We start from the raw sequence: 13,279 nt of genomic DNA, 5'->3' as shown, positions 1-13,279 counted from the left end.
TCACATAAAAAACACACAAAAGTATTTTTGAATTGTATCTCGCGAAAATGCGAGTAGTCTTTATTATCTTCAAGTATATCAATTTTTATTGAATTTAATTTTCTGTAAGCATTATTATAATGGAATTTGCAACAATTTGCATAATATGGTGATTATGAATGTGTAAGAGAATATTTTAAAGAAAATTGAAGTAATATTATATTTGTTAATAAACAATAACATGTAATAACACCCTAACACACCACGCTAGGGTGCTCGTCAGCGGACGCTAGGCGCACAAGTTCCCGAGATCGGACGTCGCAGGCGCTGCGGCAGGGTGCGCCGCCGCCGGCTGGCCGCTAGTGCTGCTATCATAAAGTGGCCCCCGCTCCTCGCGGCCTTCAGTCAAACCTGAGACCTGCGAACGCCAACACGCCTTCGCGACGCCCACTCTCGCAACGAACCGCCGAGACACAACACGCGAAGTGAACACTTGTGAGCGAGTCGCGCGCCCTTTCTCTCACGCAGTGTGATCGTGCTCTGGTACGTGAATGCAGAACCGGACTACTCTCTTAACACGAGACATCACCGATAGATCCGTTTGGACATTTAGCATTACCCAGCAGGTGAGTGAAATTTTTAATTTAGCACAGCGACTGTTGCATATGCGAGTTGTCGACGACCACGATCCTGTTTCAATATTACTTTCCAAAAGGCCTCCTTGAACGTCGCGCCGTCGATCGGTGGTCAAAGCGCGAGTCGCAGACGCATTCGCGAAATATTTTCGCAGAAATATCGTGGGCGTTCTGTAGATACACTGTTGGGGTTACGCGGATCTCGGCTCGTTTTCCGCTCTGTGAGTATCTGACGGTGTTGGTAAATATGCCGAGACGATTATGTAAAAGAACTAGTTGAACGAACGTCTGCTATTTTCTAGACTCGCGCTTTGTCCGCCTGTACCTCGCGCTGATGTCGCCGTAGTAAAAAGTAGCCGTCGATTCGACGCGTATGTTTGATTCTTTTGTTTGTATATTATCTACCCTCGAGTGATACGAAACAGAGAAACCTATTTTCATAACACCTACGACGTGGAGAGCCGTGAAATTTTATTATTTTTGATCAATAATAAAAACATGAGTTACAAATTACTTTTGTTCATATTGTGGTTTATTTATGTTTGGATGACGTAAATACATGTTATCTAGTGTAAAAGTATTCGTTTTATTTTTATGGAAATGCGACAAGAAAATTCTTTATTAACCTTAGTGTTGCAGCCAATTGATGCGTGATCCACAAATAATAATATACAAAAATTAATTAGGCAACTATTAAATGTAACGTTAGTTGATGATAACACTATAAGCATAAATTCTGTAGAAATATCTATTTGACACAATGATAGTAATGTTTACGTTACTATTTGTTCAACTAAACGCATAGTTTCTATGTGGATACTAAGCGTTTTATACATGCAAAAATGATGAAATAAAAATATCAATTAAAAAAAATTGTTAAATAAAAATCTTCTCTTTTTTTTGCGTAATTTATACAACAGCCCATAATAAAACATATAAAGTACAAATTCAAATTCAAATTCAAAATCATTTATTTCAACTTAGATGTCAGTATGACACACTTGTTGAATGTCAAAATACAAATAACAATGTTAACTCTACCACCGGTTCCAAAAAAAGCCACAGTTCTGAGAAGAACCGGCGAAACAAACTCAGCGGGCTTTTTTTTTTTGTTTTTTCTCAAATATTTTCTTTTTTTTTAAATAAATAGAAATATTCACAATAAAAGAAAAAACAAGTCAAAAAAATACAATTAAAAATAATAATAATAATAATGAAAAATGAAAAGGCCAGGAGCGAGCGCCTCATTCCCACGTAGTGCCATCTAGTAAATAATCCTTAACTTTATAATATGCCTTGTTGCACAAACGTTCCTTAACAGTTTTCTTAAATCTATGAACAGGTAGTAGTTGAACGTTTAGTGGGATCTTGTTGAAAAGCTGTACACCCAGCCCCCTAAAAGAGTTGCTTATTTTCTTAATTCGAGCCGCCGGCAACGCAAGCCTATGTTTGTTCCTAGTGTTCACATTGTGCAAATCGCAGACTCTGGGGAATTCTTCAATGTTTTTACGCACGTACAATAAATTTTCAAAAATGTATTGGGACGCTAAAGTTAGAATTTTGATTTCCTTAAACTTGTCCCTTAAGGATTCCCTCGGGTGCATATTATAAATAGCACGAATAGCCCTCTTCTGCAGGATGAAAATCGTTTCGACATCGGCAGCATTGCCCCATAGCAAAATGCCATAGGACATAACACTATGAAAATAACTAAAATAAACCAGGCGTGCCGTATCTTCATTAATATACATTCGTATTTTTTTTACCGCAAACGCTGCAGAACTAAGCCTACTCGCTAACTTGCATATGTGAGGACCCCACTGCAGCTTGGAATCAACTGTTATACCAAGAAAAACTGTCGAATCCACAAGCTCCAGTGTCTCTCCACTTACAGTAATATTAGTGTCAACTTGTTTAACATTAGGTGTGGTAAATTTTATACATTTTGTTTTTTTGTTATTTAATAACAGATTATTAACACTAAACCAATGTACCACGCGCGAGATAGCATCATTCACATCGTCATAATCTTCCAAATGTCGTTTAATTTTAAACAATAATGATGTATCATCAGCGAATAATACGACCTCGTGACGGGTTTCAATAAACTTAGGTAAATCATTGATATATACAAGAAATAGGAAGGGACCCAATATGGAACCCTGAGGAACACCCATATTAAGTAAGACACCGGAAGATCTGGTTCCTTTAACGTCTACTTTTTGGATTCTTCCGGAATCTAGGAATTTGCATATCTGTAGTAATTACTTTCAATATGTAAAAACCGTTAAAAAAAATCTTGTTAAGTCGGTTTTGCCTCCTCTGGTCAAGTTCACTGTACGGACAAATATAAAACTATTTATTATACTAATGTTCATATTAATCAATATAGCTTCTTAAGTGTCTCAATATAAGTATCTCTTAAGACTATTTATAAACTCTGGTCGAACGCAAGTTTATACTGACTTCCTTAATTTAATGACAAAATTTTTCCATTGCGGGAACCGCATTCCATTGTAATTAACAAGTTTCTAAAGTATTAATTTTTATTATTATTATTTTATTAAATTTATAAAGTAATAAACTAATAAAATAATGGCAAAATAAACATTTTATAAGCCAGTAATCTTCCAGAGAAAATATTAACGGGTTGTTGAGGCTTATATAGGCTTGCACGGGTGGATTTGAAAATTCTGTCTATTTTTAAGTCTTGGATCATTTAAGCATTCTCGTATGAAGGATCAAGTCTGTCGTTATCACAAAATAATATATGACTTTGCTCTCACGTTTCAAGGTGATTTAGACAGGAGTCCACGAATACCGTAGACTTATATCTACGGCATAAGAAAAATCCTTTAGACTTCGTAATGACAAAAGACACGGGCGGATGTACGTTAATTCAAATGCCCGAAATATAAAAAAAAAAGAAACTACTTTGAAACCTTGAACTTTATAAAGGTCGAAATAATGTGCCTCTACTTACGGTGTAACAGAATCGTAAGAGCAACTTTTAACGTCATCGCCAACGTGTTTAGCTCAAGAAATTCCTTTGTAAAAAATGTAAAATTGCTTACAAAGACGATCATGTACCAACTGACTGACCTTTGCAATGAGAAACTATTTTTTCCGCATATTTATAAATATTGAAACATAACTGAGGTGCGGCGCATGCTCTGACAATTTAAAGAATAGGTATCGTCTTAAAAAGGGTTTTTAAATATTTTTTTGTACGTCATATGCAAACAAATTTGAGAATGACTTAGAAAAAAAGTCATCATTATATATATGTCATTTTAATCATAATACACACAGAATATAGATATAATAGAAATTTAGAACACAACATTTATTTGTGTAGGCCAGTCTCTCAACCGAAACTATGATATGAAATATGTATGTAGCTATTGCAATTGTTCAGGCTTACAATTATTTATGATATTAGCAAAGGCAAATTTTAGGCAAAAATAAATGAATACATTCTTAAAGACATCATCTATTAAAAGTTGAATGATTTTCGCCTTAGAACACACACCGTTTGAAGTACTCTTGACGATCAGTCATTTTATAGAACATATGAACCAACCCTTAACTGCACTTTTGTTATTTTATCTTCCTGTACATTCGAAATAAAGGTATACACATTTCCATGCTGTTATACAATTTCTGTTGCAATAAACGTGACGTGATTCTTGTTTTCGGCCTGATTACCATTGCGAAATGGAACCAAATAGATTCTATATACAAACGTTTAGCTAACTTGGACATCTTCTTATAAACAAATTAAGTTACAGAAACGAGGTTTCGCACAGCATTCCTTGTTTTCTATAAGAAAAAGTTTTCTAAAAAGAATAGTTCTCGAACAATTCAAACAATAATTGAAAGAACGAAAAACTCTTGAAATGATTCCTCGTCAATTAAAGATAACTAGTTTGAACCGGTATGGTTCGGTTTTTGTTCAAAGCAACAGGATTAGTTTTTTTATTTTATTTATTGCATAGATGTGTGGACGAGCCCACAGCCCATCTGGTGTTAAGTGGTTACTGGAACCCATAGACATCCACAACGTAAATGCGCCACTCACCTTGAGATATAAGTCCTAAGGTTTCAGTACAGTTACAACGGCTGCCCCACCCTTCAAACCGAAACGCATTACTGCTTCACGGCAGAAATAGGCGGGGCGGTGGTACCTACCCGTGCGGACTCACAGGAGATCCTACCACACACACAACTGACACATGTCAGTTGCACACATAATTATTATAAAATTTTACTATGGGATTACGAGTATGTATGTACAGTAAGCACGTATTGTGACAGTAATGTAGTTTTCATAATTTCAAATTAGATTTAAATGATGACTCATTTTAATAAATTTAAATTGTTTCACATGTCAGACGTGTGTTTTAAAAAATACCATTATACATGTACATAAGTAAATTGTTCTTATGAATATTCTAATCTCTTTATATTTATTTTATATTATTGTTGAAATGAAACGGGGTGCTTGCTCTAAAAGATATCTTGATATTCATGTTGGAGTTTGAAAAACATTTGTTTGTTCGTGTTTTGTAAGATCGCGTGTTCATCCATTTGGGTTTAATCTTTCCTTAATAATAGCTTCTGACATTATGACATTAACGAAAAAAAGGTGTCGTGCTAGTCTTTTCATCAAAAATCTTGGCATTTCATAAATTTTAACGACAGAGCGAGTGAACAGCGGCACCTTTAAAAAAATTACATACCCTAAGACGTCTTATCAGAATAGGCAAGAAGATAATAAAATGAATGGCGCCAATAATTGGTGTTCTGTGATTAGTTTTGTATATTTTCTAATTTTTTTTTTTTCAAAAATATTTTAGCTCATTGTTATGCTTTACATAATATTATTTGACGAGAAAAGCAGCTTCAGCCAGTTTCGTACAACTGATTCATTAATGACGTAGCACTTATATAACTCTGATGTGAAATGAATATTCAAATAATTTTGCTATCGAATTAAAATTTAAAGTTTGGGGAAAAAGAAAAAGGGACGATCTTGCACCGAGACAGTGTTTTTGCTAGATAGATTACGGCCCAAAAGCTCGGAACTTGTTTGTATACACGAAAACTTATCTAGAAAATTTCGATGGCGTGATTCTAATTTATTTTAAACATTTTCTATTTTATCACAAAAAAATATAAATAAAGTAAAAAAAAGTTTTTAGTTCAATACAAAAATATTTATCCTGAAAATTAAATTTGAGTAAAGCTTTTCAAGTTCATAATGTACTGGTGGTGGTGAGTATTATAAGCCTCAATACGCATAACATGCCATTATTCTACCTAATTCTGCAGCGAGGCAGTCAAACCATCCAAGCAAGACCCTATACACAATACAATTGAGAGGTCACGTTGTGTTTTCTACAGGCTGGTCTGGAACCTGTTTACAGAACTACATATAAAATACAAAAGTAATACACGCCACAAAACTGTTATTAATGTGATAAGCAATTCGTATTGGTATTAGACAGTCAAGCTGTGCCAATTTATTTTACAATACCTTTTCAAGCAATAAATGCGATTTGTTGGCTGACAGACGTATGGAATACATAATGAAAAGTGACTGGCGATATTCATAACAAGCGACCGTCGGTTATTGGGAACAAATCAGATAGACGCTGAGAAGCGCGCTTGGGTTTTTTTTCGATTATAACAGTCAATTACATTGCGCGGTATTTTGGCTCAAGTACACGCCTATTGCTGAGACCGGTCTCAACGGATTCCGAGATAAGATACTGGAACAGGTTTGCAAGTGCGTCGTCCGTTCTTGGATTTGGCAATATAGGCAAATAAATGCACTCAGACAGTCAGTCAAGGTTGGCTTTATTGAAAACTGACAATTTAAAAAGTTAGCCCGCTAAGCGCAACCCGGTGGCGGCAATCAGTTTCTCGAACGTTAAATGCAACATAACTGTTGTGACACAACGAAACATGTTTTGTATTTGCACAAATATTTATAATTGATTAAGTGTTGCGCAAATATACTATGAGTATTCAAGTTTATAGAGTTAATTTACTATGCTGTGCGCTGTACGTACAGCTCATATAATATTAATATTTTATAGAAACAAATTTGTTTGTTTTGAATTTTCATAAATGAAGAGGAACTAAATTTGCCCTAGACGAAGCGGCGCTAAATTTGAATTCCGTCTGCAAAAAAAATATGCGTATGCGTTACGCCTATATTAAAGGGTAAATATTGACTTTACTAGTTTATAAAATCCTGTACTACGAAATCACAGACATCAACAAATTTATTTCGTCTATCAAAATGTGTACATAATATGTTCATATCTAGAAATTAATGTTACCATTTTGGTACAAAGAAAAGCAAAGGTTTTCTTTTTTTAAATTTGTAAATCAAATGTTACTAGTTAGGTTTTTTTTTTATTGCTTAGATGGGTGGACGAGCTCACAGCCCACATGGTGTTAAGTGGTTACTGGAGCCCATAGACATCCACAACGTAAATGCGCCACCCACCTTGAGATATAAGTTCTAAGGTCTCAAGTATAGTTACAGCGGCTGTCCCACCCTTCAAATCGAAACGCATTACTGCTTCACGGCAGAAATACGCAGGCAGGCGCGGACTCACAAGAGGTCCTACCACTAGTAATAGTTAAGTGCTAAAAATAAAGATCGTAATAATTTAAAGCGTTTTTTTTAGAGTCACCAACACAGGTAGTAAGTGGTTCTAAAGATTTGTATAAAATGATAAAAAAAAAAACATAAAACAAATAAAACTCGTGCTTTGAGCATCAGCCGTTGAGATATGAAATATTTGCTGATCACTTCTGCACGCAGCTCTTTCCGACTTCAATCGATAGTTATTAATACTTTGTGAAACGAAGGGAGCCAATTCAGAAGCTAGCTTTCAATTGCTTTGACAGCGGCTAATATAAATTTGACCGAACCGATAATAATATGTATTGAACTTTATTTGACTTTTTTTTTTTTTCCTACCTAAGCTGATAGCCTTAGGGGCTATTTTAGTGTAACCCTAACGTTTGTAGGTGAGCTCACGGGGCTCAAACCTGATGACGTTGCTAACACGAACCCTAGCAAGAGCCGTGCTTCGCAGAATCTACCACCGGATCGGAAACGCGACCCACTGAGAAGATCCGGCGAGAAACTCAGTGGGCTGTGTCTGAGAGTTAATTTACTCGTCGAGCCCTTCGTCGCAAGCGACGGGTTCGACGAGAACGGTGACCGGTGCTTGAAGTACCTAAAAGCACCGTTAGTGGATCGGGAGGATCCGAGATGACCTGTTTTGGGCGACTTCGACTGCTTTCCATTCTGTCCGCAGGATCGGGAATGTTCCTTTATTTGACGCTTTCGTTTTTAGATTAAGCTTTTGTTCATTTCAATCGCGGGCATAAAAATTACGTAAACGTAATTAGGAACTACAATATTATATTTTTATTGCCAATATTATAAAACAGCAAAGATGTTACAAATATTGTAATTAAATGGGCGTATACAGTAACGAAGTGAAGGAAAGGAAATAGGAAAAAAAGTATATGAAGAAAGAGAAGTAGTAATTAATAAAAAAAGGCCTCTAAGTAGCCTAAGTTAAAGTTAACAACCGCATTATCGGTCTTCGGTTGCTGTCTACTAATTAACAGATAACAGTAGACAAGGGTTCCGATGAGACAGTTATGCTAATGAATAGAACGAGATAGAAACCCGTCTGGGAGCAGCGGGAACCATTAAGATCGTACAAGCCTTTATCAGTTCATTAGGTAAATTACGTATACATTTCGACGGTCGATGAGAAGCGTTTCAAATATTTTAACAGCTGATTATTATTTTTTTATTGCTTAGATGGGTGGACGAGATCACAGGCCACCTGGTGTTAAGTGGTTACTGGAGCCCATTGACATCTACAAAGTAAATGCGCCACCCACCTTGAGATATAAGTTCTAAGATCTCAGTATAGTTACAACGGCTGCCCCACCCTTCAAACCGAAACGCATTACTGCTTCACGGCAGAAATAGGCAGGGCGGTAGTACCTACACGCGCGGACTCACAAGAGGTCCTACCACGAGTAAATAAAGTATTTATATTTTTATTTAATTTAAGTTTAAGATTAAGTACTTTTTTTTTTTTATTGCTTTGGACGGGCTAAGAAGCTTACGGCTTTCCTGGTGACGAATAGTCGTAGGACTTCATAAAAACAACGGAATGTTAATACTAGCGCTTGTCTTGGGATGTCAGTTTGAAGTCTTAATTATTATTAATAGTGGTCCTTGTTCGTGAGCACGTGCCGTATTTAATTTGAAAATAATGTTCTAAGAAATGAATCTCGTTTATATTTGTATCACTTGATTCGGGTATAACATGAGCCTGGTGGTAACGCTTTAGAAATTCGTTTCTACAAATTGTTTCAGATAATTTTTCTGCAAGTTTTCTTGGCGTTTACGAATATTTAAAAAATAAAAGTTAATTAATCATTTTAGTATCAATTAAAAAATACAGATCTACATTAATAAAGTTGCAAACATTCGAAATTTTGTGTCGTGTTCGAAGTCGTCGCGGCCTAAAGGATAAGACTTCCGGTGCATTCGTGTTGAGCAATGCACCAGTGTTCGAATCCCAGGCGAGTACCAATATTTCTAATGAAATATTATACGTACTCAACAAATGTTCACGAATGATTTCCACGGTGAAGGAATAACATCGTGTAATAAAAATCAAACCCGCAAAATTATAATTTGCGTAATTACTGGTGGTAGGACCTCTTGTGAGTCCGCGCGTGTAGGTACCACCGCCCTGCCTATTTCTGCCGTGAAGCAGTAATGCGTTTCGGTTTGAAGGGTGGGGCAGCCGTTGTAACTACACTTGAGACCATAGAACTTATATCTCAAGGTGGGTGGCGCATTTACGTCGTAGATGTCTATGGGATCTAATAACTACTTAACACCAGGTGGGCTATGACATCGTCCACCCATCCAAGCAATAAAAAATAATTTAGCTCGAGCACTCATCAACCGAAGATTTCACAATCACATGCCGTAAATACTTATTTAAATTACACGAATTCGATGTTCAAGTGTTTACGTTAAGCACATAGCAAATGTATTTCTTCGTTTTTATGCAAATAACGGTAAATGGCCTTTATTTAAATACTATATAAAATGTATATAACTTTACGTACTGAATAGCGCAATGTTTACATCAATATAGCGATCAATGTTATCTTCGATGGTTCAATAGCAGACGCGCGTCGAAATAACATTCATTAACGAAAAGCAGATAGGGCAATCATGGATAAGCGACACAAAATAATGACCCGTCTAAGAAATGGCAAGTTCTGTGCACCGGCTCCAATTAACATGATAGTTAAGCAATAAGCTTAAGATTGAATACAAAATAAATAAATAACCGATAATCAATGACATTACGTTCATTTAACATTTTTAGAAACTTTCTAATTCATAATTACGCATATTTCGGAATTTTAAAATAAACTTGCTTGCGTCATAGAAATGGAAATAGTGGGTTTTTAACAGAAATCTCCAAACGCTTGAAGGAGGTTACACGTGATGCTAAGGCTGGCTGGTACTTTGCACAGAGAGTGAGTCTGGCTGTCCAACGAGGCAACGTAGCCAGTATCTTGGTATGTGCCTCCTTCAAGCACATTGGAAGATTTGTTCTACTGTGTAAGTTGATTTATGTTAAATTATTTTGATTTGACTTTTTGTTAATAATAAAATCTTTAGTGAGAGGATAATACATATAAGACTTTTATTTCTTGTTGATACTACGCAACATTTATAGCAAAACCTAAAATCATTACAGAATCGTATATTCTGTGAAGCAGGGCCATTAATATTAATCTGAACTTCGTTTGTATTGTAACGGAATTCACGACGCAACCGTAAATGTCAAATAACTCGCAAACGGGTGAGCACATTGGATTTCCCACACCAAACTGCTTAGTTGTAAATGTTACTAAATGTTTAAGAGATAATAATTAGTTAATGTCGATGCTATGGAAGCACATTTTAACACCAAAATCGTTTCGATTAAATTGGTCTATGCTACTCAAAGAACTCACTGTTTCGTGGGAACAAAACACTATCAAAGGATTTCGTACCTACGTCACAATAACATACAGATACAAATAGATTAAGCAAAAATGGCCACAGTAGAACTGAGAGTGTGGGTGTACCCGAGAATTATCTTTACAACACATTCGTAGCTCTAGATAGACGAACTCAGGATAAATCTCATATAAAATTAATAGGAACTTTTATTGTAACTAACTGTAACTATATCTGTTAATTATCCATGCGGGCTCACAGCATATTCTATATTTTCATCCCAAGACGTTTCGGCCTTATTGAAAGACATTTTAGGAACAGCATTTTAGGAACTGACGTAAGTTTTTGCCAGAACACGAGTATCCAAAATGGCTTTAAAGTCATCTGCAGACATAGGATGTGAGTCAGAAGGAGGCCTCCCTAACGCTAGGTTGCAAGTGGCGCCATATTCCCCTTCCCTTTTTTATGTTTGAGAGATTACTGGCGGCCCGGAGGCCTTTCAATTTTACCAGGGTAGGTGGGCTCCTTTTCCTACAACGCAATGAGCCACTCACCCGAACTTGAATATTATATATATTCTATACTAGCGGCCCGCTCCGGCTCCGCTCGGGTCTTTAAATAAAATTTCAACGATATTTGACGTTGTTTTATTTTTTAAAATTAAAAACACTTATTGCGGCATTACTATAATAGTTAGGCATATGCTGTCGCGAGACTTTCTTTTCGCGAGAATCCCAAAAATTTTTTAAAAAGATTATAGCCTATGTCACTCGAGAATAGTGTAGCTTCCAAACACTGACAGAATTTTTCAAATCGGTTCAGTAGTTTCGGAGCCTATTCAATACAAACAAACAAACAAATCTTTCCTCTTTATAATATTAGTATAGATAATATTAGTATAGACTATCTAAGACATTCATCCGACAGGTTCGATTATACTCCACATTTGAATCTGATTAAATCAATACGGTAATGTGTTACATGAAAGAAGGTCAAACTAAATGATCGGAGTTGAAAAAACTATTAATTAGCTAGTTCACACAATTTATATTAAATTAGCGCCGGTTTGTATGTGAATACTATTTCTTAATTGGTGGAAGCTATAATTTGTATTTACGCAATATACATGTGTCTCTTACTGCGAGACAGACTCAGGCTTGATTTCTTTAAATTTAATTTCATTATTTAAAGTATTATTGCGATAGACATTTGGACGTTTAGAATATACGTATTTTATGTACTCACACAGAAATAGGCAAAGGCAAAACAGTACCTTTTCCTTTTTTTGTTTGGTAATTACTGACGAGCTTTAGTGTTATTAATAAAAATATATAAAGCAACAGCCAGTTTTTGTTCCATCTTACAAGAACATATTATTATATGTCAATAGTGTATATAGTGTCTATAAGTTAGCGACATCTGAAGATCAAAAAATAATGCAAGCCCCGCAAACCTGAATCAGGCAATTAATAATAGTTTCAATATGTTTCCCTAAATTATAGACCGTCGGTCACAGCTGCGGCTTACTTAGTGAGCTTCAAGACTTTTCTTATGTAAATAAGACATTATCTATCATTTTGTTTAAAGAAAACAAAATACCTCGGGCATTTAATTTCACTTTTGAGATGATTTATCAAAAAAAGCCTACAAAAATACAAAGCTAATAAAGTGCACGTCGGACATACAAATAATGTAGTGTAGTAGTAGTAGTAATGAAAAACTTAACGGAGTATCTCACACTACGTTTATGTGAGGAATATAAAATGTAGTTGTCAAAACAACTAAGAATCATTATAAGAAACACACTTGCGTATATAATAACACTTCAACAAGTCAACCACAATAAATATTTTATGGCACGACAATGTTTTTTTATTGATTTTATCATATTTAACAATACGTGTCTTCAATGTTCATTTTGCACATGAATAATCAAACAGTGCAGTAGTAATTATGGAACATGACTATAATTGCAATAATAAAAATTTCCTCTTAGTTAAAGACGTATAAAAAACCTTTAGAATAAAAACCAGCATAATAGTAGCTATTTCACAATAACATTTTTACTTCAATGTTATTTTTCTCAGTTATTTCTGACAAAGTATTTTTAATGAACGTGTTTATGGTAGTTAACATTCGTGCTATCATGCATTTTACTAATATTAACATCAGAATCATAATGTGGGATATATATTTTGCAATAATCACTTTTGTAATTTTGTGGTTTTTTTTTGTCTTTCGTTTTGTCTCTATCTCTAGACTTGAATTTTGAGGTCAATTATTCAGAGAAATCTTACTCTAAAAACGGTCACTCTATACATTGGAACCAAATACAATTGAAGATGAAGTCACAGATATTTTATCTTGAACTTTAACAACACGTAGTGGTTTTTTAAAATATTATTTTAATAGAATTTTGCTAGAATAATATTTTCGAGTATTTTGAATAGTTTAGTTATGGACAATATAGCAGCGGAGGTTTTTATGCCGATTTAGCCACGCGCCTCATCGAACCTTGTACTAATAAACTAGTTTAGTATTTTATTATTATTATATTTAGTGGTATACAGAAAACGCAGAG

The 13,279-nt window shown here is 35.2% G+C and overlaps 1 protein-coding gene across 2 annotated transcripts in view; it reads left to right on the top strand.

Annotated features, from left to right (window-relative positions):
• The first annotated feature begins 268 nt into the window (after positions 1–268).
• The window catches only part of LOC101744139 (UNC93-like protein), a 97,078-nt gene continuing 84,067 nt past the window's right edge, over positions 269–13,279 (top strand). The window contains exon 1 of one of the 2 annotated variants that reach the window (XM_004929758.5): positions 269–605. The gene's annotated coding sequence lies outside the window, so the exon portion shown is untranslated. The remainder of the gene's footprint in view (positions 606–13,279) is intronic. The other variant, XM_012693591.4, reaches the window with a different exon arrangement.

The sequence above is a fragment of the Bombyx mori genome, chromosome 1, assembly GCF_030269925.1.
Source record: "Bombyx mori chromosome 1, ASM3026992v2".
NCBI lineage: Eukaryota > Metazoa > Arthropoda > Insecta > Lepidoptera > Bombycidae > Bombyx > Bombyx mori.
This window is presented reverse-complemented; position numbering and strand designations above follow the sequence as displayed.